Raw genomic sequence first — 21,260 nt, 5'->3', positions numbered from 1 at the left:
GGTTTCTGCCTTCTTGTACTGAGCCATGCTACCAATTTCTTTGGCTCTCCATCTTGCAGATGTCCTATTTTGTAGCTTTTCAACTCCTGTGATGATGTGAGCCAACCCCCTAGCAATCCCTTCTTTGATATATATAGTCTATTGATTCTGTTTCTCTGAAGAATCCTGATTCATATAGTGTTCTGGTAAAATGTTCTATTCAGTCTGCTCAATATTCAAAAACCAAGAGAGGTGACAGAGTGCAGGTGTTACCAGTGCTGCCCGGAGTCCAGTGCCCTGTTTGAATTACAGTTCTCCCATTGATGAAATAGATGGTTTGGCATCATTACTTCAGTCTCTGTATTTCAGCGTCCTCAAATGGGAAAAAAAAAAAAGATCCCTAACTCTCTTAATTTAAATAAATAATTAAGTAAGTTATTATTTGTCAAATCCTCTGGCCAGAGCCTGGTCTATGATAGATAAACTTTTCTTCAATAAAATCCATCAGCATTTTAAGAATTGTTTCAATTTTCCTATTTTGCCTCTAACAGTAGAAAAACCAAGTTCAGCCAATAGTCTCTTATGTGATATTTTTTGATCACGCACAAAACTGTTATAATCAGCATCCAGAATAAATGCATTGGGACTGCTATTAATTTCTTCTTCAGCTATAATAAATGTAATATATATATACACACACACACATACACATACACATACATATAGTACAAACAGTTTACAATAACAGATGCTCTATGTACACTTACTTAGTATGCACAAGAACCTTATGAGATAAATATGATGAGTATCCCCATGTTATAGATGGGGAAACTGAGGTTTTAAGTGATTTACTTAAGGTCATAAAGCTACATGGAAAGTAGGGTTTTGAAATGAGAGTCTTCTTGAGACTATATATTCTTAAATACTATACTTAGAGCACACTGTATATACTAAATTCTGTACTATGCTCTTTCTCTCAAAGGGACTTTATCCTTTCTGTTTCTAATATTGATGTTGTATTATATCTTAAATTTATCTTAAATGGCACATTCCTTAGGAGCAATTTCTCTATTTTGTACACAGCCAACTGAGGCCAATGTGAATAGTTAATCATTTACTACATTTTTTGTAGTAATAATAATGACATGTTACCAAATTCTAATAGCATCATAGAAAATGAACCAATGTTGAAAGCATCTTTTCTCTCTGAATTGACCTTGAATGCGACTGTTGCATTCATGTTGAAATCTTTATGTTTATATTAAGTTTGTAAAAAAAATGTTTGGAAATCTACTTGGATAAATTATCCCCAAACTTAGTAAACAACCCTTTTATGCTTCTTGGAGAATATCAGAGCCAGTCTCCAATCTTTACTATCCTAGAGAGAAAGGGAAGTATAACAAAACGACACACAGGGCCTCTAAAGTTATATTGGAGATGTTTCTGATCTTGTTATTCATACTCTGTCATAGGCAAACAGCTTAAAAACAGGCAAGGGAGCATTCAGGCTTCTTAAAACACAGGTGGGTAGAGCCTCCGTCAATGCTGACTGCAAATCACAAGCTGGGGAGAAGAAGGGAAGTGGATGTTCAGGGCACAGGAGCAAGAGGACCCTAGCGGCCACCTGGACACAGCAGTGTAGAGAATAGTCCAACTCTGATGAGATTTACTGCTCTATCTCTGGCCTGGAGATCCCAAATCCCAGTACCAGCTGCTTTCTCTGTGATGTGTCACCCCTCTAAACACATACAGCACTTTTAATCTGAACCCCTACTGTCTTAACCAGAGACAAATGATCCTGCCCATTATCTCCTTCTGTGGAAGGCAGGAGAGCTTATTTCAAATACAACCTAAAGACAAACTTTACATATTAGTTTTAGCCTTGCCACTTGCTTCCTGTGTGATGCTGACAAGCTCCCTAACCCTTTTCAAGACCCTATTTCCCCACTGGTAGAAGATGGAAAATAATAGTTTCCCAATCCTTGGGTTATTGTGGGCTGATTCCAGGTAATGTGCATGCGTAAAGTGCTAAGAGAAGTAGAAGTACCTACAGTGTGCTAAGCACTGGATAAACATTAACTATTTTCGTGAAAAGTCTTTTCTGCCTAATTAGGTTGTACATTCCTCCTCTTATACTCCCTTCTACCTACGCAGCAGCATAGTCATAGCAGAGAAATTTGCATAAAATAGGGGCTCAAAGAATTTTAGAAAGATGCATTGACATATTTTTTTTCATGCTTTGTTCTCAGACTCATGATTTGCAGATGACTGTCATAGATCCAGGGGACAGCTGTATTTCAACCATCTTCAGAACTTTGTAAACCTACAAATTTCTACCTCCTCCCTCAAAGGTTCCTAAGAGGAAACCCAGGAAAATGTCCTAAAACAAAACCAGCAAACAACCAAACAAATTCCCTATGTTCTTGAACTCTACTGGGGCTGCCCTTCTCGGCTGGGTCTTATCCTTTCTGTTATTATATAACCAAATGCTGACTAGTAGCCTAACATAGGAAAGTAATGACTGTGAAGACTGGAGATAATAGGGGCTGGGAGGTCATGGAAGGTCAGGAGACCAGGAAATAGAAATCTGCATCCTGGCAGTGATACCTAAAGCACTCTCACAATGCACTCCTCTTGTTAAAATTGGTCCTGACAATCACACTTGGTGAAGACTGGGTCAATGATCACTAGATCTTAAAGAGTGTGTTGCTTTGCCAGGTAATAGCAGGGGCCCTCCCCCACCCAAATCTGACTGCATGCCAAACACAAAAACAGAACTTCTGGGCAAAGTTCCCAGGTATAACTGCCTCTGACTCTCTTTTCCAATTCTGTCTCTGGCTTCTGCTGTATCCTCATTCCCCAAAGGCTGAAGGATCTTTGAACTTGCAAAATGAAACCAAATACAGTTCTTTACCCTTCATCTGGGCATAAAAATTTCAAACAATGCCTCATACCCCATGTCTGATAGAACCTGTCTCAATTCCCAATCCCTGACAAGCCTAGCTATTCCTTTGCAAGAGTGAACAACTAAGGGGGAAAAAAATGTACAAGGCATATAAAAAGATTCAGGAGTTCAAAGGAAAAGGAATGCCTTGAGAATTCAGAGCAAATGTCTTTCTATAAAATAATAAATTTACTGCAAGGAATAGGAAAGTGCCTTAGAACTTCTGTCTATTATGTGATTGCAGCAGGATGACTCCTTTTGACACAGGACCTGTTTCTATGAAACTCTATCAGACACGGAGGTAAAAAGCATAAATAACATGGCTAATAAAATTAATGGAGATTGACTAACAAGTTAATCGTCTTAAAAACTGAAATAATAAGGAAGTAGAAAAATTCTAGAAATTTTCTCCAAATTCAGAGAAAGTCAATAAGGAAACTTAAAAAAAGATTATAGAAAGCTAAGAGACATGAGAGGCAAATGTAGGACATTTGATGAAGCTGAAATGGAGTCCAAGAAAAATAATATATAGAGATAGCACTGAAGCAATGATTGAAAAAAACAGATGAAAGTTTTTTATACCTAAAAAAAGACAGTTTGAAGACTTCAATTTTGCCAAAAAGAAAATTCAATTAAAAAAAATACCCGGACAAATGTCAACACATTTTTTTTTTCAATTTTTCCATTGAAAATATCTCTCAAGCATTCAAACATGTGAGCACACAATTAGATGCACAGAAAAAGCCACCACATACAAACACGAGGCACATACAATGGATAGAAGTTCAGAAAGCCATTTGGATTCTCTGTAATATTTAATAACGGAAGAGAATGAGGCAAAGTTTACTAATTTTGAAAGAAAGAGACTTCAACTCAAGGCAAGTTTGTAGTTGGGTCTAAAGGAAACAAAGGGACATAAGTATGTAAGAAATCAGGCAATATATCAGTATGCATTGTTACAGAAAAAATTACTTGAAGATTCCTTGCAGTTGCCAATGATGAATTAAAATAAGCCTATTTGATTCACAATTTAACAGAACTAACCCTACTAAACCTAGTAAAAATCCCAGATACTGTATTTTGAATTTTTTCTTTTCCCCTTCTATCCGTCTTTTTTTTTAATTTCTTAAATTCTTTCCTTCTTTTTTTGGAGTACTAAGTTTCCATGAACCCTAACTTTAGTTCAGAATCCCCAAATCTCTAAATTTTAATAATAACAAAATTTTCCTAATTTAAATAAGTGCTTATCGTTTGTGAGATACATTATATTCTGTCTGATGTAGAAAAAAATAAAGTGTTTTTACCCCTCTCACAGTCCACTTTCCACTCTCAATACAATACTTTATCTCTGGTCACCAGTGGATAGCAGTGGATACCCAATGGGTGTTCTATAATCTAATTAAATTCTGATTCCATCTACCTGGAGACAGTGGCAGACCTCACAGGTTGATGACTCAGTTCCATAAAACTGCCCCTTTTTCAGATGCCAACTGCAAGCTGGGCCTCCAGAAATTCTGTCCAGCTATGAATTGGGGATTCTCATGACCCCCTCCTTGGGTAAGATTAACTTGCTCAAGCTGCTCACAGAACTCAGCGATCCATTTTCTTTATGGTTTTTTTTTTCAGTTTATTTGGGGTATATTATAAATAACACAGTAAATAGTCAGATGGAAAAGAGGCATAGGGAGAAGATGGGTGGGGAGCTGAGAGCTTCCACTACCTCTCAGGGTGCCAAACCCACCCTTTCATCACCTCCATATGTTCATCCATCTGGGAGTTCTTCAATTGCTTTTCTTTTGAGTTTTTGTGGAGAATTCATTACATAGATATGATTGGTTACATCATTGGCTATTAGTAATCAACTCAACCTTCATCCCCTTTCCTCCCCAGAGATCATTTGGTGGGGCTGTAATTTTCAGTCCTCTTAATCATATGGTTGGTTCCTCTGGCAACCAGTCCTCATCCTAAGGCTAATCAGGAACCCACCAAGGATCACCTTATTAGTACAAAAGATGCACCTATCACTCAGGAAATCAAAAATCCCTAGATCCCTTTGTCATGGAGCAAATATTAAAATGAATGGCTTGCATAAAATGTTATACCACAATATGGCACCTCAGCAATGGAGAAAACTGTAGAAGTAGGAAGACCTTTCTGACTTTCATCTGCACCCCCATCCTAAAGTGAGTCATATACACTAGAATTCCCCTCACTCCTTCTTCTCCAAAACAGGTTAAAAGACTTGTGAAGGTCACTTTCTGACCTTCTCTTTCTCTTGTCTCCCAAAGACACTCATGCAACAGATGTCTTTCTCATACCCAGAAATGAAATATCACACATAGATGCCAAGAAGAATATAAACAAACAGACCTTGCTATATTTATTACCATTAGATCACATCATTTTGCTCTTTAATCATATACAGTTTCCCCATTTATTTGACCCTTTCTTCAATGATGAAGGCTCCCATATCATGTAAAACTTATGTTAAACACATGTCCTTAATTTTTTTCTTATTAATATCTTCCTGATATGAGAGACTGAATCATGAATCTCATGATGTTTTTGTCACTCTGTGAGTTCAAGTCTCATCTGCCTCAGGTTAGGTATTACAAAATGCCCAGGAATTGCAACCACCATGAATACAAATAAATATGTGTGCCTGAGAGGATGTGAGGAAAAAGGAACACTTTTTCAATGTGGAGGGCATTGTAAATGAGTACAACCACTCTAAAAATCAACATGGCAGTTTCATTAAAGACTAGGAATGGAACCACTGTATGACCCAGCTATATAACTCCTTGGTATGTGTCTTAAAGAATTAAAATCAGCATACTATAATGATATACCCATATTTATAGCAGATAATTCACAATACCCAAATTATGGAACAAGCCTAGATGTCCATCAAATGGATGACTGAGTAAAGAAAATGCAGTATGTTTACACAAAGGAGTTTTGTATGGCCATAAATAAGAATGAAATTATGTCATTTGCAGAAAATGGATGTAACTTGGGAGCATTATGTTAAGCAAATAAAGCCAAACTTAGAAAGTCAATGGTTATATGTTTTCTCTCATATATGGATGCTAGATAGTAAAAAGGTGGGTAAAAAGCTAGTGGGGAAGAATCTCATGAAAATTGAAGGGACATCAGTAGAACAGAAGAAGGGGAGCAGGGGAGATGAAAGGGAGATACTGGGGAATAAAATTAAACAAATTATATTTTTATATTGTGTGCATTTACAAATATCTATCAATTAATTCCACTATTATGTATAATTATAATGCACTAAAAACGAAGAAGAAGGAGGAAGAGGAGGAGGAGGAGGAGGAGGAGGAGAAGAAGAGGAGGANAAAACACATTAGTTTTATTCATTTTTTTGTTCTGATTGGTTATACATGACAGTAGAATGCATTTTGACACATCATACATAAATGGAGTACAACTTCTAATTCTTCTGGTTGTACATGATGTAGAATTACACTAGTCATATAATCATATACCCACATAGGGTCATAATGTCCAATTCATTCTACTATCATTCCTACCCCCTAACTAAATGGTAACGGAAGGTGAGTAAGGTGTGGCTGGAGAAGGTGGGCATTGAGGGCGTGGCTTTGGGGTATATATTTGTATGGTAAGTGAAGATCTCTCTCTGCCCCTTGATCATCATTTGAGCTGTTTCCCTCTACCATATCCTTCCCCTCCATTCACTCCCCTTTGTCTAACCCAAAGTACCTCTGTTCTTCCCTAACACCCCCTCCACTTATTGTGAATTAGCATCTGCATATCAAAGAAAACATTCAGCCTTTGGTTCTTTGGGATTGGCTTATTTCACTTAGCATGATATTCTTCAGCTCCATCCATTTATTGGCAAATGCCATAATTTCATTTTTCTTTAAGATTGTACATCAGTTATTTTGACAGAAAGAAATAAGGAATTGGAGAGAGGAAGGGGAAAAAAGTGACACTAAATATCACAAAAGTAACAGTTGCTAGGGATTGAATATTGGCTCCATCCTCACGAATTTTAATACACTGGGCAAGTTATTTGGCCCTTTAAAGCAGCCTGATAATACATTCATGTTTAACCAAACCATGAAGTTTGAGGACACAGTAAGATTTCTCTTTCTTCTGACACTAACTACAAGTAGAGGTGTTTCTAAAATCACCCTTGGTTTCATAATCTAATAGAAGCATGTTCTTATGGTTTGGATATGAGGTATCCCCCAGAAGCTCACATGTGAGAAAATACAAGAAGGTTCAGAGGAGAAATGATTGGGTTGTGAGACTCTTAACCCAATCAGTAATTAATCCCCTGATAGGGATTAACTGAAGGTAACTGAAGATGGGTACGGTGTGACTGGAGGAGGTGGGCATTGGGTGCAGAGCAGGCTGAACTGTGTTGTCTGCAGGGCAGGCTGAACAGATGTTGGCTGCAAGATAGCCCACACACTCAAACCCCCCTCTATCTGGTCCTTTATCACCTGTTTTCCTCAAGTCTGAACATTCAACCCTGCTTAAGGCTGAACACTTAACCCCCCCTTGGGCCAACAAGGCAGCTTGCAGACCCAGAGGCCCCATTAGATTTGGGCTATAAAAACTCCCTCCTGCCAGGCCCCCCTCTCTCTTGCTCTTTCACTCTTGCTCTCTCTCTCTCTCTCTCTTGCTCTTTCTCTCTTGCTCTCTCTCTCTTGCTCTTTATCTTTCTTATGCGCGCTCTCTGTCTCTCTCTTGCTCTTGCTCTCTCCCTGTTCATCTCTTCTCTTTTCTCTCTCTCTCTTTCCTTCTTTCCTTTCTCTTTGTTGCACTGCTGCAATAAAGATCTTTTGGTTGCTCCAAGTGTTGTGGTCACTTTCCTTTCAGTGGGCATTGGGGGAGGTGGCTTTGAAGTGTATATTTGTATGGAAAGTGAGGGTTTCTCTCTCTGCTTCCTGATCATCATATGAGCTGCTTCCCTCAGCCACACTCTTCTGCCATGTTGTTTCTGTCTCACCTTACGTCCTGAGGAATGAAGCCGGCTGTCCACGGACCAATACCATTGACACCATAAGGTCCCAAATAAACTGCTCCTCCTCTACAGTTGTTCTGGTTGGGTCTTCTAGTCACAGCATCAAAAAAAAAAAAAAAAAAAAAAAACTGCCTAAAACATGTATAGAATTCACCAAAAGCTTTTATTCTTATGGTTATGATTTATTTTAGGGAAATAATTCAGATTATCAGCCAAAGGAACACATGCATAGGACAGTCTATAAAACCACCACAGTCCTTGGGACATATTGCTGCAGACAATATGCATGCAGTATTCAACCAAGGAAGCTTGTTTGATCACCAGTGTTTAGAGTTTTTATTGGGACTTCATTATACAGATACAACTGATTGAAAGATTGATTCCTCAGTCTCAAAGTGAAAGGTTACCCTCTATTCTAAAATTCCACCCTAAATTACATAGTTGGTCTTTCTGACATGGCCCGTCCCTACCCTAAGATCATTAAGTATGGCCGTACCATCCTAAGATTCAATGTGGCCATCCTTTGGCCAAAGCAGACATTCCAATCTGGTATGATGTCTTCTTAAAGAAAAGGCTGTAACTCTCTTTGAACAAGACCAAATTCTTTTTTTATTTTATTTTATTTTATTTATTTATCTTTTTTTTTATTTTTTATTGTGGGTTGTTCAAAACATTACAAATTTCTTGACATATCATATTCCACACTTTGATACATGATACCTCCTAGGGAAAGTGATGACATGTGTCGATGTGCCCAGAACAGTCCAAGTTTATTCCTGATATCCTAAAGAAATAGCCTTAAAAATATAACACTTCTTTTTTATCAAAAGTGGTCTAATTTGGATAATAAACTATGAGTCATTCTTCTTATTGTATAGGAATGTTAAAAATACTTATAAACTACTATAGCGCAAGCATTGATTAAACTGGATGAACACTTGCAGCAAACTAGTGCAGCAAACTTGCTCATCTGGAGGTTGTATTAATCCACTTTGTCTCATCATCCCAGATGTGGAACACCTATAAAATCTTAAATTGAGCAACAAATATGCCACTTATACACCACTTAAGATAACTTTGAAATAATTGTTAGGTTTATAGAATTGAAAAACAGTGGACTCAATGGGCTAAAAGAACAGATGCCAATAAATATTTAAAATGGTAACTAGTAAATCTCTTTTAGAAAAAATAATATTTATATCTACCACACCAAACATTGATTCCCCACTTCCACTTTACTAATAAAACCCTAATTGTATTCTGAATCCATGACCCTTCCATACCTAGGGGAAGCTGCTCTCATTTCCAGGTCAATGGATGAATCCTTACTACTTCAAGCTAGTGCTTCTCAAATTGAATCTCCTTTAGAATTACCCAGGGAGCACTTAAAACATCCTGCTATTCAGGCTCCATGCCCAGAGTTTATGACTTTCTTGGCCTGGGAGGGGCCTAAATTTTAGAAGCTTGGGAAAGCTCCCATGGGATTCTAATGCACACTAAGTGCTGAGACATTTGAGTTTTGTATTCTCTGATGGTGATGATAGGAATGGGTGTGTGACAAAGCTGAAGGCCAAGGATATAGAGGTGTGAAAAATATTCTCCTTCCATTTCTAGAAGACTTTCCTGCGAGGTCTCTTTGTATACATAGACAGAATTAGTGATGTTGTAGCCTAATTGCTACATCTAAGGCTACAGCTTAGGATGAAACTGGTCCTTTGGACTTTAAAGCAGAAAAAAGAGAAGCTAGGTCCTTGATGACATTGTTGAACCACTGTATCAGCTAACGTGGAAGCTCCTCCATTCTTTCACAAGCAGTTATATTCAAAACAACCCCTTAGTGAGTTTAGTTTGCTGAGACCCACAGTTAGAATCCTCCTAACTTCTCATTGTCTTGTGTCTTAATTTGGACATGTGTAATTATTCTCTAATAACTGCACTAACAATAAAGACAGAACAACATGATGATAACCAAACATACATTTATTACCAAACATTTATTCCATATGAAAATATTTCTTGATTTTGACTTTTTTCCTAATTTTATCCCACATTACGGGGTATACTATTCAAAATCCCTTGGCTACTTCCAACATGTAGTAAGAATTGAGACAATAAATAATTGGACCATAAATACTAAATGATACAGGAAATTATTAATATGTTTGCTTTCATTTGACAAATGAGAAGACTAAAACTCAGAACAGGAAGTATTCAAAGACACATATCTACTGATTTACAAAACTTGTACTACTAATCAGCTTTTCATTACTGTGATCAAAATACCTGACAAGAGCAACTTAGAGAAGGAAAATTTTACCTTGGGCCATAGTTTCAGTCCACAGTTTCAGTCCATGTTTGGCTGACTCCATTGCTCTGGGCCAAAGGCAAGTCAGAGCATCATGGCACAAGGGCATGGTGGAGGAAAGCTTCTCAGCTCATGCCAGCCAGGAAACGACGAGAAACAAAGAAAGTGGAGAGGAAGGGATCTTAGGGAAGATTCACTTTTCTAGAGCACATCTCCAGTGACCCACCTTCTCCAACCATGCCACACCTGCCTACAGTTACCACACAGTCTACTCAAATGAGGATGGATGATTGATTATGTTAGGGCTCTCATAATCTAATCATTGTCTCTGAATATTTCTGCAGTAGTACAAGAGCTTGGGGGGGGACACCTCATATCCAAACCATAACATGTACTAAAACTAAAGTCTACTGATGTGATTTCTTGGAATTTTTTCACTAACTACATGGATATAACTTGCTTCAGAACTTTAATAATTGTGCAGTTGTCCTGGGGGCTTAATTATCTACATGTGAATCCTGATATCACCACTTAGTAGTGGTGTATCCTGGTGATGGTCACTTACCCTATTTCAATGCCCTCATTTGTAAAATCAAAATAATATGTGTTTCACAAAGGTGTTATGAGAGTTAAATAGGAGTAAAGGGCCTAGAATGGTGCTTGGCACTATTCTGTATTAGTATAGCATAGTATAGTATAGTATAGTATAGTATTATAGCATTAGCCATGCTGTTGTTAATTCTAGGGCTTATTTGTCCAACAAAACTGCATAATTGCAAATATTATAAAGAAGCTTTGTGTCCTATCTTCTTCAGCCTTTACTTTTCACTTATTGGAGAAATCTTCATCTCCTAGAAATTTCAGGCATGTTGCAGGAGTCCTTAGAGACATATTTCCCCTTTTGCAGATTTCTTTAATTATATATATATATATATATATATATATGGAGAGAGAGAGAGAGAAAGATAAGAAAAGGGAATGTGCACGGGCAAGTGATCTGTAGGCCACCTGGATCATAGTGGGTGCTCAATAACTGAGCTTCCTACATGGCTCCATCCATATTTTCCTTCATGGTACTTTGTAAGCCTTTCGGAGAACTCTCTCCCCACTTGTTTGGTTCCTATTGAGCTTAAAGCTATGTAAGTGAAAGTCAGCCTCCTTCATGTGGAGCTGGGAATGCACAGGTCTGATAATGACAACCAGGGCTCCTCCATGGGAAGATCATTTATCTGATTTAAGGCTCTAGATCATGAGGAAACCCTATGAATTAGCAATACCCCTGGCCGGTCAGCAGATAAAACTACTGACATCAACTAACACTTGGATTAATTGTGTATTTTCCCTCCACAAACATGCTTCTCTAACACTTTTCCTCCAGTGTTCTAGAAATGGGCAATACCCATTGCAAGAATAAAAAGTATTACAAATATATTGGGATAAGGAATAATAAAACATAACTGTAGAATACATACAAGTGATGGCTAATTAAAGCAGGTTGGGCAGGAGGAGGGGAAGGCAGGCAGGGGCAGAATACTGGATATTAAAACTAAAAGTGGAAACAGAAACTGCACCAATTTAAGCAATGATACTAGGACCTCAGGAATGATCCCTGATCACAGGGGCCACCAGATTAGTGAGTGAATGAATCACCTCCACAGGCAGGTCCCTGCAAAGTGAGAGAACTTCTACAAATCCTTCTGTGGGCGGCTGCTCCTGCTCCTAGGAGTCTCGTTTCAGGCGGGCGTGTAATCATTTTGTAAATGCTCCTCAGTTCTCTCCAGCCCACTCTGCCCCTCACTGCTAATGCCTGGCTCTAGTGCTCAGCCGTGCTCTGAAGGCTTCATGATTCACTTACTCTCTTTTCATTTCTCTTTGAGCCTCATCCCCAGGGAGTTCTGCCCTGGGATGGACAGGGCTTTCTTGCTCATCATCTTGAAATATCGTTATGTCTCAGCAGGCAGGCTTCACCTTCAGTGGGCTGGGCTGACCTGATGTAGCTAAAATATAAAAATGTGCTCCATGCACTTCATTCCTTTCTTCATGAGAAAGCAGTGACATCCACCCAGGATGCTTTTTGCATTGAAATCAGTCCTTCCACTCTGCTCTGCCAGTAGAGGAAAGGGCACTAAGCCCAGAGGCAGAGGGACTTGAGGACCTTTACAAAATCCAACACTACTCCACCCTCTCACCACAAAAAAAGCCACAGACCCTTATCTGTAATACAGGGATAATCACACTTATACCTTCTGGCAAATGTAAGGATTAAATAAGATGATATTTATTACAAAATTTAATGAATTTGTTAGCCTTCAATATACATAAACTAAGATAGATAGATAGATAGATGATAGATAAAATTAAGACATTTTAGCCAACATGGAGGTCAATTTTGCTGCCTCAAAGAGAATCTTCCCCATCTGGCTATTCCTGTTGAATCTGCCCAGTCCAGATATTCTTGTTGGTAGCACCATCGCTACCAGTTGTTGTATGAGGGATGGTGTCTTGACTTTGAATAGGTAAATCCTAGTCTCTCTCAGGAATGGGGAAGCAGAACACAGAAACCAATTCATTTAGCTATAGGAAACTGAGCTGGACAGTCATAAAAATATGCATACTGAAGCTGCTGTCATGCACAACCATATGAGTAAGCAGGAACAGAGGCAGGTAGAAAGAGAAGAGGGGCAAGCAGAAACAGAAGAGCAGAAAAGAATGATACATGCTAAAAGAGAGGGGAAAGAGGGGGGGCCGTGAAATCCATCTCTAGAACTGAATCCATGATAAATGCACTAATATCTCAAGAGTCTTTAATATTGCAATCAAACAAACCCTACAACAAACATTAGCACAAAGTCTGAATCACATACTCAAAAGGAAAGAGAGAGGAAGAGAGAGAGACTGATTCATCCGTGGCCATATCAACATAGACCCAACTCTCTAGCCCTCTGGCTTTCCAAGACTGGTCTCACTTTGCCATGACAGATAGACATATCACTATTGCCCTAGGGACCATGAGAGAAGAAATCAAATTGGGTGGTAAAGGAAAGTGGGCTATTTTGGGATTGAACCCAAAGAGCAAATATAGGAACCGTGATAAAAAGAAAAAGAAAAGAAACCCACAGGCATTGCAATCTAAATGCATCACACATATCCTCCTGCTCACAATCATTGCTCTCCGAAGAACAGGCCTTGGGCTCAAAGCCTCAGCCTTTCACGCAGAGGCAGACAAGTCTCAAGGGCTTGGGGGAAATACATCAATCAAGTCATTCTTTGGGAAATGTGAGGAACGTTAAGATGTTGGTGAGGCTGGTGGCCTGTTATTACCATCAGTGGTAATATGTGTTCTACATAAGTTCTCAGATTAGCAGAATTTAAAAAAAAATAGCACCATATTATTATATATTATAATAAGAAAGGAAGCGTATGGGAGAAGCAATTTTTAGAAAGTAGGATGACAGAGAGATTAAATATTTTCCTTACAGGATGCCAAAAGGAGCAAAGTTTATCAGAAATCAGTAAAAGAGGGATGAGAAGGAAGTGAGGTGAGGGTCTCCTAGATTTGGGGCTCTGCTGTTTACTCGCTGGTGACCATAAGCAAGATACTTTACTAACTGGCACCTTATTTCTTCATATGCTTATTTCTTCATATGAAGATAATGAAAATAATGAAATATTCCATAGGGTTGTTTCAGAAATAAGATGAGAATTGTACCAAAGCTGGCTCCTAGCCCACCCTTAGTAAATTTAGCTGTGATTTTTGTCTTTAGTTGAGCTTTCCCAGAAAGTGACAAGGAGACTAAGATTTGTGCGCAAGCAGTTTATTTGGGAGCACCAAGAGGCAAATGCAGAAGTGAGACAGAAAGGTAAGGAAGCTGAAGCAAGGAGCATTTGTGAACAGTTATCACCGTGGGTAACTGTGGTTCAATCGTAACTGCCAACAGCTCCCCTGCTGGTGTCTCAGACAATGTGAAGGACAGATATTAAGAGGGCATTAGAGTCATATTGTTATCCCAGAAATGTCACTACAAGGCATAAGCCAACCTGCCTTCAGTTAACTCTGGCCACTGTTCTGCTAAGAGAACTGAAATAATAATGATGATGATAATAATAATAATAATAATAATAATAATAATAACAAAAACTATAGCTTTTAGGTTTAAAGTATGACTAATACATAAGTAGTTTCAATGAAGAACACACAACCACGGGGAATAAAATCACAATGTGAATTCCCAAAGGAAAATTAATAGTCCTTAACTTTCTAAAGGCATACAAGCAAGGGCCTAGTCAATCTAATCTGAGGTGCCACGTGGCTTTTCCCCAGGCTTCACGGACAATAGGAGTACCCTAACATTACAGACTCACACATTTCACTGGACCTCCGTGTCCCTTCTCAAAGTTCTGTCTTACTGCACACCCTCTTATTCCTAGTGGTAGGGGGTATGGGTCTGTCAATTGTTTCTGAATTTGTCATCTGTTAGTTGACAACTCAAGCCTGATGCAGAGCCCCTCCCTTCTGACATGGTGGCCCTTTGCCACTGCATAGATGTTGATATCTCTCCCAAAGTTAATGTCTTTCAAGGTCTCAAGCATCTTTTCTCCATGCTCCAGTGCAGCACTTTTCCCTAAACTGTCTCTACTGTGGAACTCTGCTGCCATGGAGAGTGCCCCTCTCCCTACTCAGCTCTGACTTCATGTATGCAGAGATCTTGGGTCCCTAGATCCTCTGAGTTCCTCTTTCTGAGCAGCCCTGTCAGTATTTTCCCACACAGTTTACCCACAGAGTTCAGGGACAAGCTAGTCAGGCACATAGACCCCTAGTAGATCTGGACAGCCTACTGGACCCACCTAGATTCAGTCCCGGGTTTCCTCTTCATTGCCATCTCCTATCACATTGCTTCTCACACCCTCAGCTCTAGCCACACTGGCCTCCTTGATATGTCTGGAAATCATTACCTCCTCCCAGCTTCTGGGACTTTATATTGGCTTTTGTTTTTGCCTAGAATGTTCTTCCCTATGATCTTTGGAGAGCTGACCCCTTCTTGTTATTCAGAGAGCAGTATAAATGTCATCCTTATCATTGGTGCTAAATTGTCTCCTGTCAGCTCAGCATCAAACCACCACTCCCATTGAAGGCTAGGAACTATGCTCCCTGGAATCTACTTTTCTTTATGATCCTAGGTTAGGGTTTACCAGGAAGAGTCTGAGCAAGATTTGGAAGGAAGAAGTCGTTATTCCTGGGAGGTTAAGAGAGGCAGACTGTGTGACGTTTGTGGACACACTTCATAGTCCTACTCTGAGTATCCTTGTGCTACTTCTTGAACTTTGTTTGAGCTTTTAGTTTTCCAAGCAAAAGTACACAGACTACTTTTCCGATTCCAGAAAAGAAGTTCCCAGGCCTTCACTCCATCTCCTCCTACATTCACACAAGCCCACATTCCTAGAATATTTACATGGGCTCTGTTTTCCTGCCTAGAACTCAGGCTACTATACCACTTATCTGAGGTAGCTCTCTATTCTCAATATCACCCTCTTTAATTCTCGGCATTTCTCATAGACCTTTTCCTTGCTCATTTATTTCTATGCTTTCTGTCCCCATTTCACACCACAGAAACACAAATGCAAACTTATATTATTTTGTTCAGTACCATATTCATGCATGGCTTATTATAAAGTCCTCCCTTTGAATAGAAGTTCTAGTGGTTTCATCATTGTAAACCCGATAATATTTACTGATAGAATACTATACACTGGCAATTTAAACTTCTTTTGCAAAGGAAGTATAGGTGCATTTATTAAGCACATACTATAGACATGCCAGGAATTATGCTAGGCTCTTTAACATCAATTATCTCTTTTACTTGCCTATAAAATAAAATTTCTGCATCACATGTGCCTGGATTAATGTAGGATTCAATAAGCTGCTCAGCAAATTCAGACCAGATGTCTCTATCTTGAATTTCAAGATCTTACTTGGCCCTGGTCCTATTCTCTCTAGCCAGAACACAACAGCAGGCTCCTAGAAGGAAAAAATGAACTATTTAAGGATTTCCTGATGGGAGGAGAAGATCACAGTTTGATATAAACTCAAAGAGCAGCTCTGTGGTCAGTTCTGAATCAGAGACTTGAGGTTAGAATTTGGGTCTATGCCAATACCTCATCATAAAGCCTAGACAATTGGCCATCTACCAATTAGAAGCAAGTCAAGAAGGAAATAACATAAAACACTGCTGTGGTAACACACCTGAGAGAATTAATAAGCTTCATAATAAGCTTTTGATGATGACCTTTTGCATATTTCAGTCACTGAATGCCAACCAGCTGTTCCACCATTCCAACTGTTCTGTTTCTGTTTCCTTCCAGGCACTTTCCAGGGCCCTTGCAGGTATGAGTAGTCATGACTGCTTCTCACCAGTAGACGGGAGTGAAAGTGATGCGTGCCACTTCTGGTCAAGACACTTTAGAATGAGTGTGAGTGCCCGTGTTCCCTCTTCCTCTCTCACGTGGCCTCTGAAAAATTTGTTTCTGAGATGTCAGCATCACATGAGAGTCGGGCTTCTTCACCCTGGACCTGAGTGTTTGTAGCAAAGCTCCCACTTAAGGATATACTGAATGAATGAAATTAAGTCTCCAAGATACTGGGATTAATTTCATGCTACAGCACTTCCTAACGTGTTCTGACTAATATCAACTCCAGGATGTTCCCTCCAGGATGTGTGACTAAGTAAGATTTCATGAGATTCTAGGCAATGATTTTGAAGGACACTGTACTCTTCTCTCAGGTACACAAAAGCATTCTGTATAGGTTGTATCCTTTCTGAATACAGCATTTCCATAATAAAAACTGGAATGATCATTTCCACACGAAAACTAAGGTGAAAAGAAGTGATTATCTGCGGATAACCACAATTCATTGGAAAGGCTAAAAAGAAAAATCGATATGGACTTATTTCCAACATCAATCCTTTTTCATTCACAAAACAATTTCTTGGGCTTTTCTGAGCTAGCATACATTTCTAACCTCTTGTAAAGCCCCTTACCAGAATACCACAGTGCTAGGGGGAAAAAAAGGGTAATAGCTTCTGGGATATAAAACCTGAAGTAATTGTATTGTATGGCATGTCTGTGGCCTTAATGTAAATTATTTTTTTTCTTTTGATTTCTTCCCACTCTGCTAATAGCATGCCCTCCAGAGTAATCAAGTTACCCAGCCAACTAAGCTCTTGCATTACTAAAAAGTATTACCCAAGAACAGCATGCAACCACTAAAGCTTTTCCCCCATCCTGTGAAAAATGTAACACTGGCTAAAAAGGGAAGGTATTCTTGGAACCAGTTTGGAGTTTGTTGGGATTTTTCCTTCTCCTCAGCTTGTACTAACAATTTGAAGATTGAATAAGAGTCAAGAATTATAGACAATTTATTGGCAATGCAAACTATTCTACTTATTGTTACACTTCAGAATATATATCAGATAGACAATTAAATGGTCTAATAATTTCCAAATTATAATATTTTAAAATATATAAATATAATTCAAAATATTATATAATAGTATAAAATATTTTAAAAGAAAATCCCATCGAATTTTTTAAATTAAATGAAATTATAAGAAAGTATCTTTAATAATTATCACATTCCCTAAGTAAATTCTTTGGATTCATCTAAGAGGGAATAGATTCATCTAAGTGATAATAAAGAAGACTAGTATCTTAAGAAGTCATTAGAACTGGGGATGCAGTTTGCCTTGTACTCATGAGGCCCTAGATTCAATTCCCAGCACCACAAAAAAATTACTTATTATTTTTCAGTAATTATATGCTCCAACCAGCCCAACTGTATCTTCTTATTTTCTGACCTGGGTTTCATCTGCTATATCTAAACTCATGCTTGTCTTTTGAAAATGATGATTGTCAGGCAGTTTTTGTTTCTCTCTCTCTCTCTCTCTCTCTCTTTTTGTTTGCTCCCAAATTCATTGTTCTTCTTTCACTTTCTCTGCATTATTTTCAAACTCCCTTGATAAGAGATTTTTCCTAGATCCAACAAGGTAGTCTTGCTCACTTTCATATACTTATGCTCACTTGCCCACCTGCCCCCCCTCTGTCTCTCTGTCTCTATCTCTCCCTCTTCCTCTTTCCCTTTCTTCTTCACTCCTTCTCTATCTCCCAGCTCCTTTTCCTTTTCCTCATTTTGGAAGAGTTTTGGGAAGGAGTTGCATCTCTTGGAAAGTTCTAGGTATCATGCAGAAGTTCCAGCCTTCACAATCCCCATATTATTTCATTGTAGCCTAAACTGAAAACTTAGTATTTCTTTTTATTTATCCTGTTTTGGATGTGTTTTGCTTCAGATATTTGAGGATAGCTTTTTTATATCAACTCAGATTGGGATATTCTCAGCAATTCTCTCTAAGTATCAACTATTCACTCTTCAGTCTATTCCCTTATTTTGCTCCTTAAACATATGTTAAAATGTTTTACCTTATCCTCAATGACTCACACTCCATTTTGTAATTTCCATGTTTTGGTCTTTCTGGTTTACACTTACGGAAATTTTGTTCAGATCTGTTACCAGTTCACTAATTGTCACTTCAGCTCTATCTAACACTCTGACTATACTATCCACTTATCCACTGTGTGTTGATAATCATGAGTACATTTTTCACTTTTAAAAATTTCACTTGCTTCTGCTTCCCATTTGCCTGATTCTCTTTCATGAGTTCTTATTCCTTCATTATACTTACTTTCCTATTCTTATTTCTTTCAAAAAATGAATACTTTTGAACATTTGATCCAAAAAATTAATAAATAAAAATTCTAGTGTCTTCAGAAGTTGGTAGTGGTAGTCAGGTTCTGTGTTATGTTATTTCTGCTGACACTTACTGATGATCACTTTTTTCCTCCTGTGTTTAGTGAAATTTGACATGATCATGTTCCTCAAAGGCTTATCTATGAGAATTCTTTAATCTAGCATTAAAGTGCATCCCTCCAGGTACAAAGCATGTTTGTTTGTTTGCTTAATGGCATTGACCTGAGAACATTGACAACCTAGAACTTATCTAAATTGATAAGTTTTCTGTAGCCTTATTGGTAAATGTGCTTTTTTGTTCAAATTTCTAAGGCATTGGTTTTCTTTTTAATTTTTCTTGTCAAAATCAAAACAGGCAAGTCTCCTTATGAAGGATAGATTTTTCTTTTCAAGATATCAAATAAGAGTGTTGACTTCAACACTTATAGAGGAAGAGCTGATCTGCTATCCAGTTTTCCTTGGATCAAAGACTTTTGACTATTGTTCCCCACATATAGACATTTAAAACCCTCAGCCTAGTTGAGTTCAGAAGATACCCTCAAGGCAAAAAATAAGCTTTGGTTTTCTCTTCCATTCCTTGTCACTGGTTCTGTGCTTCAGTTACTTCCTGTACCCTAACCTTAGTTCAGTCATAAACCTAAAACACATTTAAATACATTTTTTAAAGCATTGTATTTAACACTTTCATCATCCCTACTGTAGAATGCACTAATGCATAAGAGCTATTAATACAGATTAGAGGATAGAAAGAGAAAGAGTAGAGACAGATTACAAAATGCTTCTTTATGATGTTGTGTATTTTTTCTTATGTATTTTGTAAACTTGGAAGAGAAAGTTAATGGCACTTTTGTAAAATAACTATATGATAGAGAAAACATTTCAAAAATATTTATGCAATTGTTTAACTTCTCAAAGCACTTGAATCTTTTAAGTGAGCTGAACTACCAGAAAGTTACATATTTGGTACCTATTAGGGTTATCTCCAAGAGGATAATGTTTACCTTTAGCTTTTATCAAATTTCATCATACAGTCAAGCCATATGAAATGTAGTGTTTTATCAGTTATAAAAATGTGATTGAGGTCAGTTTTTATTACATCACTCACTGCCCTTGAGGAATTATGTAATAGCTTGAAGCCAGATTTGGAATCCATGGCAACAAGGTTTGAGCACATATGATGTATATAATTATGCCCTCCTTTTTATTTGTCCCTGGTATTTTATTTTATTTTTGTCATTTTCATTTTGGCTTGCTGTGTTATAAGCTGCCTTGAATCCTCAAAAAAAGGACAAATAATTTATTAAATTAATGTATATTGGGCAGAGGAGCATTCTGAATTTCAAAAATAAATTTTTTAAAGACACTATTAAGCTACGTATTAATGATTGAACACTTGTCCTTTGAGTCTTTGTAAGTCACAGAAAGTGACTAATAAACCCAAGAAAAAATACATTGATAGGGTTCCTAATGAAAGATATATAATTCTGTACAGGTAAATGAAGAAACGCCATCTCCAAATCCATAGTCATTAAATTTGGATTCAAAAATAAAGTTATAGTTAACTTCACTTTTTATGATAAAGTGAATGTATTTTTAGAAACAAAAGGCAGATCATCTATACCATTGCATTTATATTATGTATTATGTCATTCAATTTTGTATTAAGGTTTGATTTATTAAATAAAAGATTAAAAGCAAATGATAAAGACAAAATGTACATACTATAATGAACATTGATTGAATTCCTTGAATTTTTTTTCATTTTCCTGATAATCTTTGAAGTTGAACCTCAAGGAAGTTAACATCAATGAACACTGTGAAACATTATTCTCTTCTATAATAATTGGTTTTCTATGTCATGTGACCATTCAGAAAAATTTACACATAAAATAATGTGAATCTTTTCTCTGTTTGAATAGTAGCTTCACCACTCTACTCATGGGTGATTTTTGTGCTATTTCTTACCTTTCTTTGTCTCCATTTCCTCATCAATACATGGAACAGCTTGAGAAGTAATAAATTTATTATTCGCATAACATCAACTTAATTCTTGATAGATTGTAATCCCAGAATTATTATTAACTATTGTAAGAATTAAACAAAAAATTTTCTATTAAAAAGAATCTCACTAAATATTTTATCTTTGAAACATTATTCTTCCTCTTTGTAAATTAACTTTTGATTGAAATAATTAGAAGTGAGTTAATTAACCATCTAT

This window comes from Marmota marmota, unplaced genomic scaffold (genome assembly GCF_001458135.2).
Source record: "Marmota marmota marmota unplaced genomic scaffold, marMar, whole genome shotgun sequence".
In the NCBI taxonomy this organism is placed as follows: Eukaryota; Metazoa; Chordata; class Mammalia; order Rodentia; family Sciuridae; genus Marmota; species Marmota marmota.
The sequence above is the reverse complement of the archived record's forward strand: the minus strand, read 5'-3'. Positions refer to the sequence as shown.